The following is a 9,366-nucleotide window of genomic DNA, read 5'->3' as shown; positions in this document are numbered from 1 at the left end:
TCCACTAATTTTTTTTTAAGATTTTATTTATTTATTTATTTATCTTTAGAGGGGAAGGAAAGAGGGAGAGAAACATCAATGTATGGTTGCCTTTTGTGTGTCCCCTGCTGGTAGTTAGCCTGCAAGGAACCGGCTTGCAACCCAGCTATGTGCCCTGACTGGGAATCGAACCGCGATCATCTGGTTTGCAGACCCGCGCTCAATCCACTGAGCCACGCCAGCCAGGGCGTATTCCACTAATTTAAAAATCGTTCTCTATGATGCCTTTCAAAAGTGCTTCTCCAACCACAGGTTTCTCCTTTTTTTCCTTCCTTAAATAGGTCTAGCAGTGGAGTTTTAATCATGGCCAGTCCTGGTTTTTTACCCCCAAAGCTTTGTCATTTTGTTTGACACACGTCCATTTCCAAATTCTGCCCAGTATGTAAAGTGAAATATTAACTTACGACTTTTAATAAAATATTTTTTTTTAAAAAGGCCCTGGCTAGTGTAGCTCAGTGGATTGAGTGCAGGCCTGTGAACCAGACGATTGCGTTTCGATTCCCAGTCAGGGCACATGCTTGGGTTGCGGGCCAGTTCCCTGCACGGGATGCACGAGAAGCAACCATACATCGATGTTTCCTTCCTCTCTCCTTCCTTTCCCCTCTAAAGATAAATAAATAAAATATAAATTAAAAAAATTTACGACTTTTGCCCTCAGTTTCTAACGTGGGGGGAATTTTTGGAAAAACCCTCCCCTTGTCTGATATTGCACAAATGTTGAGAGAAACCTGGGAGAATGGGGAGACCCCATGAGCGTAATTCTCCTCTTCCAGCTCTCCAGTGGTGTCCGCTGGGTGTCCCTGTCCCATGCCTGGCTGGCCGTGCCCACCCTCAGGGTAGAGTATTGGGGGTTTCACAGCAGATGCTCAACGCTGCTGAGGGAGAACTAGAACCTAGGATGTGGGGGCTGAAGGACACTGTAGAGATGATGGTGCCACGAAAGAAAGTTCAGTAAGAGCGTCTGTGCTGTTCGAGTGGAGCAGATCTAGGGCCAAACAGACGTATTCACCGTGGGACTCTCAGAGGCTTAACGTGGAGCACTGCTCATCGGGAGTTTCCAGAAGAGACGGCAGGCCTCTGTGACCCCGTGGGCCTCTCGCAGCAGGCTCTGAGACGGCTGAGACGTCGTCTCCGGGCAGTGCCGAAAGAGTGGTGGTGCAGAGCAGTAAAGTAGTAATGGGTCCAGGGCCGTGAGAATAGGTGGCCACATGGCTAGTCCCGAATGCCAGAGCCCTGACAGACCCTAGTCCAAAGGTAAGTTTCCTTCTGGGCAGTCACTGGCTGGGGTCCCTAGGGAAGACCTCTGTCCCTTCAGCCAGAAACCCCAGGTCTCACTGCTGGGTCAGTCACAAATTTCAGACCTTCAGTAGGCTCGTCTGATGAGTAGGGCTCGTAATAACTGCCTAGCCCTGTCACCTGTTGACGTAAGGAATGACTGAAATGGATATGCAGATAGTTTATAGACCTCAAGTTCTCTGCAGGGATGATGATTTATTGTGTTTGTTTCTCACTGGTTAGTGCTACCTTTTCTGCAATATTGAGCATTCCTTGGCTAGAATGTGCATCTTGAGCAAAGCAAAAGACTTTGGAACAGCCCTGGCTGGTGTGGCTCAGTGAGTTGAGCGCCAGCCTGTGAACCAAAGGGTTGCTGGTTCGATTCCCAGTCTGGGCACATGCCTGGGTTGCAGGCCAGGTCCCCATAGGGGGCACACTAGGGACAACCACACATTGATATTTCTCTCCCTCTCTTTCTCCCTTCCTATCCCTCTGTCTGAAAATAAATAAAATCTTTTGAAAAAGAAAGACAGACTTTGGAACAATGGATATAGGTGTGAAGATGTGGACAACTGCAGATTTTTTCAGGGAGGAAGAGCGGCTTGTGCTGACACTCCTTCTTGCTGTGATGGGAGATGTTTCCTCAAAGTCACTTCCAGTTTTTTTCTTCCTGGGCCTTCTACCTATATGGTGGTGTCTCTCTGCCCACTTCTGCTTTGGTGCAGTGATTTCTGCATGACTCGAACCCCAGGTCAAGGCGCTTTAAAAGTAGGCTTGCCTACCGCTGCCATCCAGTGTTGCCTCACATGCTGCGCCCTGGGAGGGAGTGGGCACGGGGTTCAGGTGGGCCTGTGGTTGGGCGGTCAGTGACGAAAGGACCAGTGTACCCTGCATCTGGTGTGATACCGTTTCCAGATTCACCCCCTGTAGCCATCATTTTACTTGTGTGGGTGTGTGTGTTCCAGTTTTCTCACTTCCTACAACTTACGGGAAGGATAATCTGAATGTTTTCCTCTGGTGTTTTGAAATCTTAGAGCTGGAATAGATTTGGTTACTGCATAGCCTAAGGAGGGAAGAGGTGATATTTGATTTACATAAGATCCAGGAAGTGAGGGAAGGCATGGTGCCGGGAGCTGTGTTTCCAAATAGATCTTACTAAGTTTCACAATCCTTCGGGCAGAAAGGCAACTAACTTCAGGTGTTGCTGATGGGCTTATCTGGGGAATGGGAGACAAAACCAGGAGCAGCTTCAATCCTGCTCACCATCGAAAAACAAATGTCAGGGATTTAGAGCATGTCCCAGCTCTGCCTCGAGGAAGGGACTTTTACTTTTGAGGTGGCTTAAGTACCTTAAATCCCTCAGCTGAGAAGTTAGAGGGGTCCAGATAATGAGATCCCCAGAGGGTTTCCCAGTTCCTGCATCAAACCCCATGAGTTCAGAGTAATAGCCAGGTATTCTCCTGATCTTTTAGCTGTTTACCGGGTTTCTAGGGCCAGGAAAATGCCACCCTCACTGATGTTTGGGGATTCGGCTGTGTGCTTCATTTTTACAGTCTTCTCTGTAGTCATGAAGTTTGTTCATCCACGTAACCATCTCTTCTTGAGGGCTAAATTTGTGCAAGGCATTACTTAGTATTGTGAGGGACACAGAAGTGAAAGTTTTGCATCTTGCCCTTAAATTGCTTGAACTTTAGAAGAGGAGATAAGCCTGAGAATAAATAACTTTGCAGTTTATGAATACAGAAAAGAGTGAGTGGGTTTTCCTATAGAAGCACAACCAAGATGGCTTCTCTCTGGACAGTGTGAATGGCTGCTTTTATGACCTTAAACCCGGCGGGTCTGGAGCTGCTTCCAGGGACTCAGAACTGACGTGCCTTTGATGAAATGATTTCCACGCTGGTCCTTTCTATGTGTCTCCACCCATTGCATCCATACTCCCACCGAATGTGGACCATGTCTCTCTTCGTTTTGCCCAAAGTTTAAATAAAAGTGAAAGATGCAATTATACTTAATGGAGACCTGGAACACTAATTTTCCTAATGGTCTTTTTCCATATTATATCTGAGTGTGTATCATGTGGTATTTATGACCTTTGTCCCCCTCCTTTTGTTCTTTTTCGGACCTTTGGTTTAAAAAGCAGTTTGTCAGACACATGAAACATGTCTGGGAGCACTCCTGAGCTGTGGCTTGCTCGTTTTCATGCAGTGTTTGGCCAGTTTGGTTGAGGTTGAAGTGTTTCTAGGGCAGGAAAAGCAAACCTTGCATTTTGGTAGGAAAACAAACAAGGCTGCTGTTGTATTTGAGAAAGCTCAGTTCGCAGATCCAGCGACAGCCCCTTAACCCTCAGTGACAGCTCACTGTCAACGGTGAGTTTCAGAGACCCCTGTACTCTCTGGAGAGGCAGCAAATGCCCACGCGAGGAGGTGGTCGGTAGTGCGGAGTGAGTGACCGCACAGAACGGAGTTTCTTCTTAGAGGCAGGGAAACAAGCAAGCGGCAGGAGCCTTAGGGAACTGTTACTGGAATGGTTTCAGCTTCCGCTACTTTCATTTCTGTGTTTAGACAACGGAAGCCGCACCAATGACACAGGTGTCTTCCCTCTCCCCGTCCCACCCGAGACTGGAACAAAACTCGGCTCTGAGATTTATCATCCTTTAGTCGTAGATGTAGTTAAACAAGCAAAAAAGAGAGCCTGAGATACTCAGTAAACTAGAAATTCCTGTCCTTGGTATTTGTGGCAATACTGTCGTCATTAGAAAGAAAAAAATGTGCTGGTTAGAGGTACTCAGTAAAGACACACGTGTGTAGGGCCTCTGCATTCTCCTTCCAGCTGACCTTCGCTTCATCTTCTGCCCTTCTTTTCTTTGTTTTTGTTAGAGATTTTATTTATTTATTTTTAGAGAGCAGGGAGGGAGGGAGAAAGAAACATCAATGTGCGGTTACCTTTCGCACGCCTCCTGCTAGGGACCTGGCCCATGACCCAGGCATGTGCCCTGACTGGGAATCGAACCAGCGACCCTTTGGTTCACAGATCAGCACTCAATCCACTGAGCCACACCAGCCAGGACCATCTTCTGCCTTTCTCGAATGCCCTGTGTGTCCTTGTTTCCATGGTTTGGGCCATGATTGGCCCTGCCTAGTGTGTTCGTCTTCTCACCGAAACTGTATACGTTATTTTAGTACTCATCTTTCTTTTTTTTTTAAATTGACTTTAGGGAGAGAGAGAAAGAGCGAGACATTGGTTTGTCGTTCCACTTATGTATGCATTCATTGGCTGTACTTGTACGTGCCCTGACTGGGGCACCTTGGTGTATCAGGACGATGCTCTAATCAGCTGAGCCTGTGCATTGTCTTATCAAAACTTTCTTTGGCTCTTCTATCTCTCAACAGAAGCCTTGTTCAAAGCCGTCTTGGACCTTCTTTGCTCCTTCCCAGTGTTTATTATGAAGTGCCTATGTCTGTCTCTGCATCTACTGCCTTTCTTCCCTGACTGAGTAATTAAATACATAAATCCTCCGGGGCAAGACTAATTTGCCCAGTAGTCCATCCTTCTCATTCCCATGGTGTATCCTGGATGGCTGGATGTGACTGTGACCATCGGGCCACAAAAGAGGAGAAAGTGACAATTACAATGTCAATTATCTCCATATGTTTGAGATGTTTTGGAACCAAGCAGGCCTGGGTGAGATGCTGGCGCTGCCGTCTACCAGGTGTGCGTCCTTGCATGGGTCACCTAACTTCACTGAAGCTCATGTGTTTCATCTGTTCAGTGTCAGCTATCAGCATGTGAGGGTCCTTCCTGTCTGAAGGAGATCATTTGATGTTTGGCACGTGATGGGTTACGTAGTGCATTTAAGAGCCGTGTGCCCACCCTTCCTTTTGGGAAGACTGGACAGTGGGAAAGCATCCACAGGTTTTTATGGAGACGTTCTCTAGAGCAGGGGTGTCAAACTCATTTTCACTGGGGGCCGCATCAGCCTCACAGTGCCTTCAGAGGGCCAAAATAATTTTAGGACTGTATACATGTAACTACTTAACAGTTACGGAATTGAAATTACATTCTGCCCTTTGAAGGCAACCACAAGGCTGATGTGGCCCCCGGTGAGAATCGGTTTGATGCTCCTGGTGTAGAAGAAATAGCCTCCGTGACTTGCAGAGCTCCTCGCCCTGCTCCCAGACCAGGGGTGGTGTGCTTTCTTGCCTTCTTGCCTCGGCAGGCCTGCTAAACGTCTGCCTTTGTCCTGGCCCAGAACACAGATAAGTGAGTAGTATTCTTGGCTTCCGGCAGCTGAGCGATCCTTAGCATTTCTACTTGGCACAGTTCTGAGCATCTTTGTTCTGAGATTGGAATTCTTCCATGGTATTCACCACAATAATTACTTCAGGATTCTTTCACTGATGTCCAGCCCCCCACATTCATGACATGAAGATGCTCTGTTTGGCTTTTGTTACTGTGGCATTCACCTCGCTTTCGGGTTGGAGTTACGATTCACATCTCTTTTTTGTTAGAGCTCTAATGCATTTAGGTGTGCCCATACCCAACCTGGGTTAAATAGAAAAGGTCTCTTATCTCAGATATTCTGTGTCTGCCTTACAGTCTGTGCTCAGAGTTCCTGGAAATAAATGGCTCTCGGTCTGGAGATTACCTCATCCCCCAGAAGCCTGGAAGTTGCTGTCCTATTCTGATAAAATTCTCTTCCTTCAGATTCCTTGGCCCTCTCCCCTGGCCCTCTCTCCTAGCCTCCTTCACCCGGCCAGGTGACCTACTTGGGTATGGGAACAGGTCACCAGGTCAGAGCTGAACCAAATAACTGTCTTTTCCCATGTCCATCCCAGAATTAAAAAATTGTAAATACATAGGCTGCCTAGAAAAATGTTGCCAAAATTTTTTAAAATCAATTACAGTGGAAGAAGAACGCCACTGGCCACGAACATGTTGCAGTGTGTCTTCTTGAATAATCAGTTAATCAGAATACAAAGGGTTTCAGCTTTACTGTCTTTGGGGATTCTCTAAAGTGGGGAGGGGCGCTGAGCCTGAGACCCGGTATCTCAGACACTGCTTGAGGCCATAAGCAGTTGTTAAACTGCAGCATTTTGACCCTGTAATCCTGCCTAATTCTGGTTCAGTGTGCCAGTTCCTGTATTTATTTATTTAAAGATTTTATTTATTTATCTTTAGAGGGGAAGGGAAGGAGAGAGAGAGAGAAATATCAATGTATGGTTGCCTCTCATGCATCCCCTGCTGGGAACTGGCCTGCAACCCAGGCACGTGCCCTGACTGGGAATTGAACTGCGGTTGTTTGGTTCGCAGGCCAGTGCTCAATCCACTGAGCCACACCAGCCAGGGCAGGGCTCTTTTTTTAATTGTTGAATTCATCATTGAATTTAATTTCTGCATCATCAGGCAGATGACTATAATCATGTGATAAACGATTTATTTGACTTACCTTTGGTCCACAGTGTATGAGCCTGGATCACTTAAAAGAACGCTTTTTTTCAGACTAGCAGAAACTTCTAATGATCATCTTCTCTTGCTTCTTAAACCCCAAAGCTGACTGGTTTGTCACTGGGCTGTGGTAATATTTGCAGGGCATAGCAGAAAATGAAGTCACTTTCCTGGGAATGCCTGCATTTGTCAATTCAGCCTCTTTTTCTCCTCAAACCCCCCCCCCCCCAAAAATGTCAGCACTCAATGAGGGCTGGTCAGCAGTGGACTAGGGCAAGGAGAGATGGATGAATGAAAAGCAGTTGTCAGCAATCACTCTGTAAGAGTGTGTGATGTTGTGCTAGGTGAATGCTTTGGGTTTAATGCTGCCTTGCAAACAGGAATGTATAATCTTATAAGGAGAAAAGTTAAAAAGTGCTGATTAGAAGAAACACTGTCTTGAGTAGCAGCCATGAAAGGATGATTTGTTAGGGGAATCGGGAAGTCTGTGACACAATTTCGATAATTTAGATTGAACTTTTACAAAGTTACATTTGGATTTCTAGTAATTTTGTTGCAGTTCCACTTACTGATGATAACTATTGTTTAGAAATGGGGAAGGTTTCCATAATCCATCAGAGCAAGGGTTCTTGGGTATTTTGCGCATGGTTGTATCCCAGGTGCTTAGAGTGGTGCCTGGCACCTGTGGGCGTTGAGTGGGAGGGGAACAAACGAGTAGGTGTGCTTACGCCATGGCACCCTTTCTGGAGCGCTGCAGGTGCCGCCCTGCCTTGGTAGGTAGGTCCAGATCACAGCTGCCCAATGGCTTCGGATGCCCTTTCCTCCAGTCTGGCTGTCAAACTTAATAATGGTGAACGTGTTTTGTGGTGGTTGGCTGGTACCAGGGAACTGAGGAAATGAAAGGAAGGCATTGAAAATAGCTTTCTCGGGACCTAGCCAGGTAGCTCAGTTGGTTAGAGTGTTGTCCCAGCTGTCCGAGGTTGTGGGTCCTCCCTGGTCCCAGTGCACACAAGAATCAAGCAGTGAATGCATTAATACATGGAACATCAAAAATCCACATGTCTCTCTCTCTCTCCTCTTCCTTCCTCTCTCTGTAAAATTAGTCAGTTTGAAAGAAAGAAAGAAGAAAAAAGAAAGCAAGCAAGCAGGTTCTTTGCTCTTCCCTGGGTGGCCTGTGCCTCCAGGCCTGCCTGTGTGGCAGTTTGGCCTACGGCTGAGGACTGCAGCCTGGGATAGACCAGGGGTGTCCAACCTGTGGCCCGTGGACTGCATGTGGCCCAACCCCAAATCGTAAACTTATTTAAAACACCATGAGATTTTAAAAAATATTTTATTTATTTAGAGAGATGGGGAAGAGAGGGAGAGAGAGGGAGTAAAACCTCTAGCACACCCCATACCGGGAACCTGGCCTGCAACCCAGGCATGTGCCCTGACTGGGAAGCAAACCGGCAATGCTTTAGTTCACAAGCCTGTGCTCAATCCACTGAGCGACACCAGCCAGGGCCTATGAAATTTTTGTGTGTGTGATTACATGTCTCAGTGTATTGAATGTGTGGCCCAAGACAACTCTTCTTCCTGTGTGGACCAGAGATGCCAAAAGCTTGGACAGCACCAGAGACTGTAGGACTGTGTCTTGAGAATACAAATAGGCTGAAGAACTGCTCCTTAGGCCCCAGACACCTTCAGCAGCAGAAGCTACTCTCTGTACGTCTCCCCTCCTCTCTTCTCAGTAGTGTGAGACTGGGATTCATTCTTTCCATGAGCCTCAAGGAAATGGCTCAGCTGGTTCGGCTCAATTCATTTCCTTGTCAGGAAAGTCAGTGTGACCTTGACCGTCAGTAGGAGACCTGCAGCAAGCACATTGTGTTTGGCTGGATTCACTAATGATTGAAAAGTACTTTTGGCAACTCACCATGCTGTCAGTGTTGTGTATTGCTAATTTATTGACTTAGGTGGGGGTGATAGATACTAATTTGCAAGAGTCATTTCTGATTTACCTGTATTATGCCCAGCACCGGGCCACTCCCATAGAGGCCTTTGATGAATATCACTGGAGGGAAATTGTTGCAGAAAATGAGATGTACTTGCTTTGAGTCATGGAAAATATACCTCTAATTAGCAGTTTATGAAGTTAGTAGAAAGAAACTTAGGATTTATAAAGTTCCCCTGAAGATTGTTCTCCTTAAGGAGAGTCCAGATTGCACATCCAGGTTCGAACACAGGCCTTTTGTCCTTTGCTAGTGTTTCCTTTGGTAGAAGATTCCAGGTTGGGGAGGGCTGCTGTGAGCAGCCTTTGCTTCCTGTGCAAAGCTTGCTGCTAGCCATTGTCTCCATCAACCGAGCTTGGAGAAGAAGGCACGACAAACCTAAGGTGGTGAACTTTTAAGCAGCAAGAGAGTTGGTTTAAATATAGATGATCTACTTCACTGGCAACTTGGAGGCTGCGGTGGGACTTGTTGTACCTTTTGTATGACAAGTGAAGAAAGATGTTGGCACCTGTGCTTTCGTAGTTTGTTTATGAAACACAAACTCTCCTGTTGAAGTGAGGGCCCGAGAGGTCAGCATCCAAGGTAGTGTGTCCTACCTTAGCTGGGGAAGAGGTGCCTC

This window comes from Sturnira hondurensis, unplaced genomic scaffold (assembly GCF_014824575.4).
Source record: "Sturnira hondurensis isolate 20B ecotype Veracruz unplaced genomic scaffold, ASM1482457v3 Scaffold0014854, whole genome shotgun sequence".
Lineage (NCBI taxonomy): Eukaryota > Metazoa > Chordata > Mammalia > Chiroptera > Phyllostomidae > Sturnira > Sturnira hondurensis.
This window is presented reverse-complemented; position numbering follows the sequence as displayed.